This window comes from Cyanistes caeruleus, chromosome 9 (assembly GCF_971803275.1).
Source record: "Cyanistes caeruleus chromosome 9, bCyaCae1.hap1.1, whole genome shotgun sequence".
Taxonomy (NCBI): domain Eukaryota; kingdom Metazoa; phylum Chordata; class Aves; order Passeriformes; family Paridae; genus Cyanistes; species Cyanistes caeruleus.
The window spans coordinates 21,231,049-21,241,803 of record NC_141709.1 but is presented as its reverse complement, the minus strand read 5'-3'; the positions used below and the strand labels follow the sequence as shown (position 1 = coordinate 21,241,803).

At 35.6% G+C, this 10,755-nt stretch overlaps 2 long non-coding RNA genes across 3 annotated transcripts in view; one reads left to right on the top strand and one right to left on the bottom strand.

The window, feature by feature from the left end:
* Nucleotides 1–1,148: 1,148 nt before the first annotated feature.
* LOC147651668 (uncharacterized) lies at nt 1,149–8,965 on the top strand. The gene is made up of 2 exons (XR_015273778.1): nt 1,149–5,263; nt 6,276–8,965. It is a non-coding gene; the product is annotated as an uncharacterized LOC147651668 (long non-coding RNA).
* LOC147651667 (uncharacterized) overlaps nt 7,476–10,755 on the bottom strand; it is a 66,539-nt gene continuing 63,259 nt past the window's right edge. For both annotated transcript variants that reach the window (XR_015273779.1, XR_015273780.1), the window contains exon 2: nt 7,476–7,702. This is a non-coding gene — a long non-coding RNA (uncharacterized LOC147651667). The remainder of the gene's footprint in view (nt 7,703–10,755) is intronic.

Below are 10,755 nucleotides of genomic sequence, written 5' to 3'. Positions count from 1 at the left end.
GCAGACAGCCAAAATCCAAGTACTACCAACAGAGTCTGCAAGAGCAAAAATTTATTTTCAGTTTCCAGGTTTTTTTCTGCCTAAATTAATGATGAGAAAATTCAATACATTATTTGTTGTTTTCTAGGATTAAAGCTGTCCTAGTTTGTCACAGATCAGAAAACACACCAGTGTACCTTAGGCAACGAGTCACATGTCATCAATAGCATCCAATGCTGAAAGCCCACAAAATGAAAATTCTTCACCCATATCCTTCGGTGTTTTCTGTGAAAGTACTACAGGAATTCTGTGAAGTATTACAGACTTCCTTTGGGAATGCAGATTTGAAGGCCAATGCTACCAGAATCTTTCTCAAATTAGAACTGGGGAATTAGGTCTTGTATTTGGAACCAAGAATTGAGTATCTTCCATTACAGAAGAAATTTATCCCACTCTCTTGACAGTGAAACAAAGCATTGTCATAATTTTGCTATCAGAGTGATAATTTATATGTCCTGATAGTTTGAAATACAATTTTTCTTTCTGAAGAAGAGAGAGCTATTTTTGCTATTTACCATGGGTGTAGGCTGACATATTTTATTTACATGTTGTTTCTCCCCATCTGAGGTTTCATACTGATGGTCCTTTGAGGAAGTTAAGGGCCCCAAAGCACTACCTCTTTCAGTGTTTTGTAGAATTTGAATTAAGCTTCCCTGTAGTAAGTTGCAAAATTGTTCAAAATTGACTCTAGGCATCCTAAGAACCCTAAAGCTTCTAAGGGACTTATTTAAAGCTAAAAACTGAATATCTCCTAAAGGAAAACTATGTGTCAGATTTATATTATAATGTGTTATTGTGCTTTTTGTTCTAATTGGGTTTGAAGCCAAAATTCTGTTGTTCTGCAAATGCTCCTGTTATTATTATTGCCACATAGAAAACCAAACAATGAAACAGCATAACAAAAAAAAGTACCAAAACAATAGCAATTCTGGCAATTTTGGCATTCATTATTTATTTTATTTAATTATACACTTTTATGTCACATAGGAGTAAGAATTTTTAATATTTATGCTGAAGTACAGTGACATATTACTTTTGATACAAACAAAGTAAAATTACTTCGAGTGTCCAAGAGGAAAATATTTTAGTTTTAAAATTTTAGCCTAGCTTCAAGAATTAGATAAGGAAGATGAAAAAGTAAATAATATCTGCCAATGAGGGATATGTCATCATCAGCAAAACTGAACTACTACTATGCCCTTCAGTAATACTAAAATACCCTTATTTAATGTTAACAGTGAAAGCATCCAAACGTGAGATGCTTAAATGCACTGTTTCTTTAACCATAAATTAATAACCTGGGCTCTCAAGATGGTCCAACCTGCTAGACTGAGAGAGCTGGTGTGGCACCAGAACTGTGTGTACACCTGTAAACAAAATGGAATGAGGAGCTTCAGCTGAACCCTCCATCTCCTGAGGGATGTTTCACATCAGATCCAGTTCCTTCATTCAGAAATTATCTGAGATTTGGGTATCCTCAACAAGTCTGAGAAGGTGCACAGTGACACTGTGCCATGATTCATTACTTTGAGATACAGCATAACACTCAGACCTTAAATACACAAACAAGCAGAAAATCACTGCACTCAAAAGTCCAGTGTAGTAACTATTCAGATTCTTGAAACAAACATTTAAATTGTAGTTTACTGAGGAGATTAAAATTCTGTTCTCTCAATGTCTATATGTTTCTGCACTACAGGAAACAGATGTCCTTTGACATGAACCAACCTTTGGAAAGAAAAAGGAAGGGAGTTCAAACACAAGTCAAGTCAATGCGTATTTCAGGTTGCCTATTTACTCATAAATCTTTTACAAGTTTATATCTCAACCCAGTCTACACAAGAGGAATTCCTACCTTAAATTCACTTGCATATTAATTCTCAATAAGAAAATAACAGAAAAAAAGTGAAACACTTCTTACACCATAGTTCTAATGTACTTGAGCAATATAGAAAAATCTTCATTAGAAGAGACCAATTTTAGTGCAGCCATCCATATATGAGTTAGTTCATAGTACAGTTAAAGAATCCATGAAAGATGTAACTGGAAACATTTTAATCTAGGTTATATCTTACAGGAACATTTTCAATGTCTTGCATAGAGGCTAACAAAGATCCTGAGGATGTTTGTTCATAAGCTAAGCTACCAGTATTTTCACCCAGTTAATATAGTTCATGATGTTTTGATTTTCAGGTTTGGCATTAGATGGACTTCATTAGGCATAGAAAACTTCTTTTAAACTCTCAGATTTGTTCATGTTATGGTAACTATATACAATACTGTATAATGTGGAGGTTCCAGTATAAAAGGTCTAGAAGCAAGTCAACATGCCTTATGTATGAATCAGCTACCAGTGGGTCATACAATTCATTGGTAATTATATCTGTTATCAACTGATAACCTACATTAGTAACAGAAGATGTGTTTTAATTCATTTAAATGAATATGTATTCCTAACAGAAACAGGATTTTAAAATTTGTATACATATGAGATAAAAATAACTTTGTCTAATCTGGCATCTTCTATAAAATACTTTTTATTTTATTGAGTTACCAAAAAACTTTTCTTTTTCTATGTACATGTTGCTAGAATAAAGCATGATTTTTTAGGATGTTTCCCTTCATTAAAGTACAAAAGCACTTTTCTCATTTAGAAGCTAAACACAATAGGAAGAAGGAAGTTTACATGCTTGCAGTTTCAAGCAAGGATCAAGACATTGTTCCTCAGCATGACTCATAACCAGGAATTCATAGCTGATTCCTGTTAGGTTGCACATCTGACTCATGTCCTTTCACAAGGCATGGTGCAGAAGATATTCCAAAAGCTGCAAGACAATAATTCTCAAATATACCAAGGAGACTTATAAAACTGAGCTATTTCAGTCTCCTGGAAATGACTAATGAGAACTGTTTCAGTCATTATTTGCAAATATTTATTCTCCAAGGCACAAGGCCATAATTACCAAGTTTTTAACAATGCAAATACTGGGTAGGTACACTTCCCAAACATTTTTGGCCTATTGATATTAACTTGCATAAAGAATAGACAAGCCACTACTGCTACCTCTAGGTATACATAGGTATTTAACATATTTAAAATAACTTAAAAATCACTTTGAACTTCTAAGAAGGATCAAACTATTTTTTTTCTCCACGTCCTTAAAATTGTTTGGTTTTCCTTATTTTGTTTTTAAATTCTTCATTAGCACAAACAAATTCTGAAAGGTAGAATAGAAACCAAACTCATGCATTAAGGGGATTAGAGAGGGTTTCCCATTACAGATTGCCTGTGAATGCTTCTGACATGAGAGAGCGAGCTCCATAACATGTCTCATTTTCATCTCTTAAAGACTTCATCTACCAATTCTTCTCATGCTTTATTTTCTCTATGTGCATGTGCCCATTTCCAAGTCAGGGTTTCCTGGCATTTCAGTCAAATCCATGCTTGGAGACCCCTTCTTTCCTTTTCCACATCTCATTCATTGCTACCAGTAATGAGTAAATAGTTAAATCAAGTAGCCTTGGTCTCAGGGGCTACCTGTTTGATGTAAAAACTGTTTGTCAAAGGAATTCAAATGGAGAAACAGGCTTACAGTTCCACACAGCACTCAAGATTCCACTGTGACATGTGCTGTAAACTCCTGGAGGTGAAAATGATACTCTGCCCTAAAGAGCACAAAGCCCTCCAGCACACATGTGGAACAAAGGCACTGGAAGAAGAAAAGTCTCCAGAAATACAAAGGGGAGCGGAGACCGAGGCGAGCTCAACCCTTGGATGGGTGTTTTTTCCATGAAAAAAGGCTGAATTATACTTTCTAACCATACTCCACAGTCATCTGAAAAATATTCCTTTCTCTTCCCTTCTATATCAGTATTTGTTGGGACCTACCGCAGGGGGCAGAACATGAAACAAAAAAAAGCAATGATCACACGGAAACAAACAGATCCACAACTTTTAAAAACTGCAGAAATAGTCCTACTGCTTTTCATTTTGCTCTGCTGAAAGTTTCTCTGGGAAACAGAACACTCATTCTTCACAGCTTTAACCCCATATTTAACTCTCCCCATGAACACTCACTTCATAATGAAAGTTCAGTTCTGTAAATTAGAATTCAGTGCCCTTTGTTTGGTGTTAATGGCAGATTCTCTTGATAAGAACTTGGAGACTGTGTGCCAGACTAAGTGAAAATATTTTCTCCACCACATAACAACAAACAGTTATTGAATTCAGTTAAACAAAACCATCTTGTAGGAAATTTTGCCTATTTTCAACAAGATGATATAAGGTTTTCCTTTATTTTCATCAGCAGAATATCATCTGATGAAATTTATTTTTTTCTTATGAAAATTAACCTTTGGCTCCTAATAGTCAATGAGGAAACTTCAAATTAAGTCATACCAGAAAAGAAAGTATTTATAGTAATGTTATAACTATAATAATATAATATATAAGTATATAATATTACTTATTGCATGACCGATCATTTCAACTCTTAAGGAAACTTCCCAGTCTGACCATTCATGAGACTGTCACTGCTGGGACTAAAGCCCCTTTACAGCAGTGGCTTGCCTGCCTACACACCCACAGACACAGCCAGAGCAGGTTTCCCTTAGCAGAGTCTCAGATGTTTAATTCCACAGACCCCAACAAAGGAACTCCTGGGCTTTCATCCACCTCCTCACGCCTTCTTGTGCACGAGTCTCACTGCAGCTCCCGAGCCTTTGGCTCTGCTGTCTCTCCCAGGGTCTGTTCACTTGCCCAGTGCCCTGCTCTTTGTGTCCTGTGTGATCCCAAGGGGTGGCAGTCCATGGCCTCTCCTCTCCCTGGGTTCCTGCCCAGAGCTCAGCCTGCACCTGGAACTTCAGCTTGCAAACCAAGCTCTCTGCTCCAGACGCGGTTTTCCGCATTAACCGTACTTCTGCAAACAGAATTTCTTTCCAAAAGATTCCCTAGAGAAAGAGGTCAATTTTTATAATCTCTCCCTGAATTCAGTCAAATAGGCATCTAGGCCACAAAGTTCTTTGTGCTTTGTCGTAGTTTGCATTCAGAGGTCAAACCAATTGATTAAAATGGCAACTAGCAGGTCCATATAATGTGGTTACAGGGTGGCCCAATGGTCTCCATGTGCACCTCATTAGATCTAATTGCACTGAAGTGAACTGTAATTCACTGCTAATCTAAAACAGCCAAGAGGATGGAGTTCTTCACACAAAGTGCAGTCAGGTAGGTAATTTCAAGCATGCTTTGTGTCCTTGCAAATTACAGCAGAGTTAAGAGAAAGCTTGCATATTACTTGCAAAATGAAAAGGCTGGTAATTGGTAGATCAGGCTGCAGAGAAAAAGGCTTAATACCTAAGTGCAATGCAATTTTGGCTGGCAAAAATATCAGGGATGTGCATATATTAGACATCCATTATTTTGCTAGAATACTATTCAAATAATTTCTTATTTTTTCAATTTTCCCCAGTCTTCATACTCCTGAAAAAACCCAAATATTTCTGCATACAGAATATTCAGGAATAGAGTGGGTTTCTGCTTAAAACTCCCCTGTGTGTTGTACGATGGAAACTTTATTGCCAGCTATTTGTGAAGCCTTATGTTCCTGAAGATAGTTTCCCCTCTAGATTATGAGAAACAAAACAAAACGAAAAGCAAAACAAACAAAAAAATCAAATAAGCAAGGAAATTTAATTGGAAGAGAAGTATAGGCATTCCAAGGTTAAATCCAAAATCTGGTCTTTGGGCAGCACAAATGTTTACTTCAGCTAACATCTGAATACTATTATAGGTTTCAGATTAGGCCTCTCATAACTTAAGCTCTTCCTGTTTCTGACCTATTAAGTCTTATTTTGCATGTCCAACACAAGGAGAAAAATTAAAAAAGATAATGAAAAAAACCCAAATGCCATCACAAAAGCAATTTTATGTAAGCCTGATAAGCTTAACCACCTAGAAATTTTAACCAGCTGAACATTCATAACTCGGTTCCTAACTGTACTGCTCATTAAAACAGCATTTAATTTGATCTCGTTGTGAGGCATCAAATCGTGGAGTGGGACTGTGCTGTGCTGGGCAACATGAGGACAAAAACTGTCACTTCCCAGGGACTGCAAAACAAACCAGACAGACCAGTGGGATGTGAGCAGAGACAGGTGCACAAGGAAACCAGGAAAGTAAGAAATGCAACATCCACAGAACACCCACAGCCTGACATTTCTTCTCATTTCTTTCATAGGCATTATAACAAGGGAGAGTTTTTTAAGGACTTGAATTTAATGAGGTCATCTTTTAAACATTTATGCCAACTTTAAAGTACAGAGTCAACAGAGAAGAAAGCACAAAGGTGCCTGTTTGAAAATATAACAAGTGGACAATGAAGGTATAATGGAAGGAAGAAGCAGACAATTCAATGGAAAGGGAAGACAGACTACACTGCATGCTCATATCACACAATGGAGAGAGGGGCTTTGTTGCAGCATTCACTTGGACATGATGAACTTGTCAAAGCCAGGAAAAAACTCTATTATGACAACAGACTTAAGATGTTAGGATCATGAACAAGAGTTTTAAATGTTTCCCTATCAATCCAAACAATCATCTGAGAGATGTAATTCAAAAAGGAATTGCAAGAATAAGGTGAAACTTAGCTAAGAAGAAGTCTGATGTTATCATGATGAAGGCTGGGCCTCCCTGAGAGGCAAGCTAGGAGAAAATGAAAGCCAAGCAGGGAAGGCCTCAGGCAGGGGAAACATCTCTAATAAATTGTTCTGATTTATTCTTCTACTGCTGGATCAGTCAATTCCATTAATTTAGAAGTAATGCTAATGAGAAACAAAGATTATATTATGAAAAAATAGAAAAAAATCCAGAGGTGATATCTTTGTTTAAATCCCTGGCACAGGAGTTCAGGGATGGTAACTGAAACAGTTTGTACACAAAGCTATTGTGGTTTTCCATTTATTAATTTAAAAATACATATTATAAGAGAAGGTCTGCACACTTACACTAAAGCAGAAGGTGGAAATTACATTTTCCATCTTTCCCATTGCTTGGAAGCTTTTTTCTAAAATCAGGGGAGCAAAAGACGATGCATAAAAAATATGTCCATGAGCCAGCAACCACACAAGTTAATGACTACAATACTGTGCAAAAACAGAAGCTGACCAGGATAACACACAACATTGATGCATTTACTCGACAAACAGGTAGATAATTAAGTTTACAAGAACTGCTCACTCTCAAGCCATGGGAAAATATTTCAATTTACTGTATGCCAAATTTTTATCTTTTGCTTTACTTAATTTTTTATGATGAGGGGATTTATTTGGAACTACTGGTAAAAACTTCTTCATCCCTGGTGGTAGAGTATTTCTTGAGAGAAATTAAGTAAAGTTCTGCATGAAGCTTCACAGATTAAAAATCAGTACTAAAAACCTGATGATAAATTTTTCAGTTTAATTCTGTTTTAAAACCCTGAAAATGAAAGTTAAATCCCAGACAACATTTGATCCAGTATGCAACTCCCATCTGTGTTTCTTTGTTTGTGTAAGGTGTCACAAAATGTCCAAAACGTTTTCTCACTGCTTTCAGTCCCAGCCAAAGCAGCATTGTCATCTGATTTCTGAGGAGGTCGCTTGCACTGGAGAGATTCTGTGATGACCCCTAAAAAAAATAAGAGGTGAATAGCATTAATTTCACTAATAGTGGAAGAACAAATTATAAGTGTTGCCAAAGCAATAACCACAGTTGTCTGATAGAGGAGGAAGATCCCTTTCTGAAGCCTTCCTCCACTGCTTTCATCCACTGTGCTTCCACTGATCATTTTCACTAATCTTTCATACAAGAGGAGGATCTTTAATCCCCTCATTTTATGCTTATGAGAGAAAAAGCATCAATATAAACTGAAAGGAGAATTCACCCTGTAGAGTGTCAGATGCTAATGGTGGGAAGTTTAAGTGGTTAGCGTTACTTTCTGAACCTACTGCTCCTTTAATTCAAACGAGTGTCAATTGCATTACTTCAGGAACAACAGAGAGAATAAATTTGATATACCACTCTTGTTGCATCATACTGTAGTTTGTTTTTTTATTTTCCATGTTCTGATCCTTTAGGCACAGTGCTTTAATCATTAAATGTCCCTGAAGACATTAAGCTGCAAAATAGCTAAATACATTGTTACCCAGGTAGTGCCCACTAAGGATGTTCCTTGAATTAAGTGTTCTGATTACAACTTCTACTGTCATGATTTTGTTCTTTTGTTACCAATAAGCAAATTACCAGTACACAGTAAGAATGCTTCATTAATAACTCTAATTACATATAATCACAGGATCATATAATGAACATATGATTATGTTCACATAGGATTAGCTGCTTGAGTCAAATTAGAATATTAAAGTACTAAAACACTGTGCAAAAATAATATTTTAACTCAATGGACTCATGGACTCTGGGAGCATCAGAAACAAGTTGCACAAACTGTGTTTCTCCTTGAGTCATACATGGCAGTGAACAAAACTTCTCTTGCTTCCTATTCCATTTAAGATATTCAAAAAGTTTAACTCGCATCACATTACTGTCCCAGACTTTTATAAGGCTCTTTTTTGACCATCTTTGAAGGCTGTCCCACCTATTCTTTAGAATCCTTATTTCTTCACTAGCATCTCTAATGCTTCATTTTTGCTTTGAAGGCTTGATTTAAAGCAAGGAAAATCAATGTAATTATTTGGATGAAGAAGTTTTGATCAGATCCCCAAATTTACACACATCCTACAGTTGAGTGTTCTGTAGTCATATGTGCAGAAATGTAATGCAACATATAACCAACACCTATGTAGAACAATACTACAAAGATATGGAGAATGCTTATATATTAATAGAAAACACAACAGTGTTCCAAATAAAAGTAACTGCATGATCAGTTAATGATTTACTTGCAAGAGCCTGCTTTTTATAGTCCAAGGTAAATTCATAAAGTCCTTTCTCTTTCTTCTTTCAATTTAATATCTTTTATTTCTTTTCTTTTTCTTAATATTAAAGAAAAATTACCCCTGAAATGTGACCTGATTGATTGTAATGGCCAGCTGTTACAATCTCAATGGAAGTACGAGAACTGCTGCCTAAGGTGCACTGAAGAGTGCCAAGCCTCAGAGCAACTCAGCTCATCCTAAAAACACCACTCTGGAGTGAAAACTGCAATTTAAAATTCTCCCAGAGAACCATTATTTGCAAACCATTGACACAAACAGCTCCAGTCTCCCCATCAGGGTATACCTGGGGAGCTCTTCATCCACAGAGCTCTGCATGCTCTGTAACTTTACATACTGGAAGTCCAAAAGGAATTTTGGCTAAATAGGTGTTCTTACAAATGTAAACTGTTTTGTTGGGTTTTTTTTTTCCTTTTTTGCTACCCCAAAAGATTGTCAATATACTAAAATGCATACTCTGTTCTCCTTGATTTAGGATATTTTCAGTATAGAAAACAAGCCTGCTTTGAATAAATATAAGAAAAAACAGAATATCTAAGACAATCTCCTAAAGTTTTTAGGTAGTTTTAAAGAGTGTAATATATTCATAAATTACTGGAAATAAGATGGGAAAATGAATCTATAATTTTGAATCCCTGGAAACTTAATCCCTAAGGATTTTTATTTCAGTTAAAAATCCTTGTGAAAGGGGATTTACATGTAAATACTAGAACATAAATATTACTGTACAATGGAATATGCTGCACAATTTTCCTTTGTTTATACTCACATTCTATAGAACTTAAAAAACCACAATCTATTAAAGATAGGTTGAATCTAATTAATTAATTGATGGAAACCAACATTAAACATGAATATCTGATACTTCTATGAGCAATGATTCTAGAAAATATTTGTAATAATGCATTTTCTTGCTTTTCTTAACCATTTGTAAATTAAATCTGCCTCTCTAGATCATTTATAAACAAAAAAAAATATAATAGTTATTGATATATCATTGATTTAAAATTACAGATAGATTCAGGATGGAGAAGCTAAAGATGTTTGATAGTTTGCACACTAAAACTACACTCTTCACAGTTCCACTCAGAGAAATTTATATTTCAATATCTATCCTAAGCACCGTCACTGAGATAAAATTTACCACTTTAGATAAGATTTCTGCTCTTTTCTGCTTTATTTTTGAAAAAAAAAAAAAATAGCTTCACAAAAAGAGCGTTTCCATTTTTTATTTTTTATCTAATTTTTCTTTTCAAAAAAGAGTATGTGCCTGAATGGCAAAATACACTACTTTTGCTCAGATTCTGCTACACTGGGAATTCAATATGGTCTTTTTTAATGTACCCCAGAGTTCAGCTCAGTTCTGTAAAAAGACCAGGCAATATTCACACCATATGGCCTGAGGATTATGTGTGTTGCCAAATACAGGTGAAGGGATTCACTCATCCTTTCTAATGTTCCAGTATTACTGTATCAACAAGTTTCTCCTTATATTTATCAAACCCTCTTTTTTTATATATATTAGTCACACTTTATCTTCTGATATCTCTCTAATAGAAATGCTGGAGAAAGAGGAGCAAAATATCATAGTCAGTAATGCTCCAATAACTGCTTTTTCTAAAGAGAAATTGGTTCTTTTTCTGTACAATTAGAAAGTTCTCATGTCAGCAGCCAAGTTCCAAGCAAATCTGAGACTGAGCAGGAAAGGTGGAAATAAACCATCCAGGA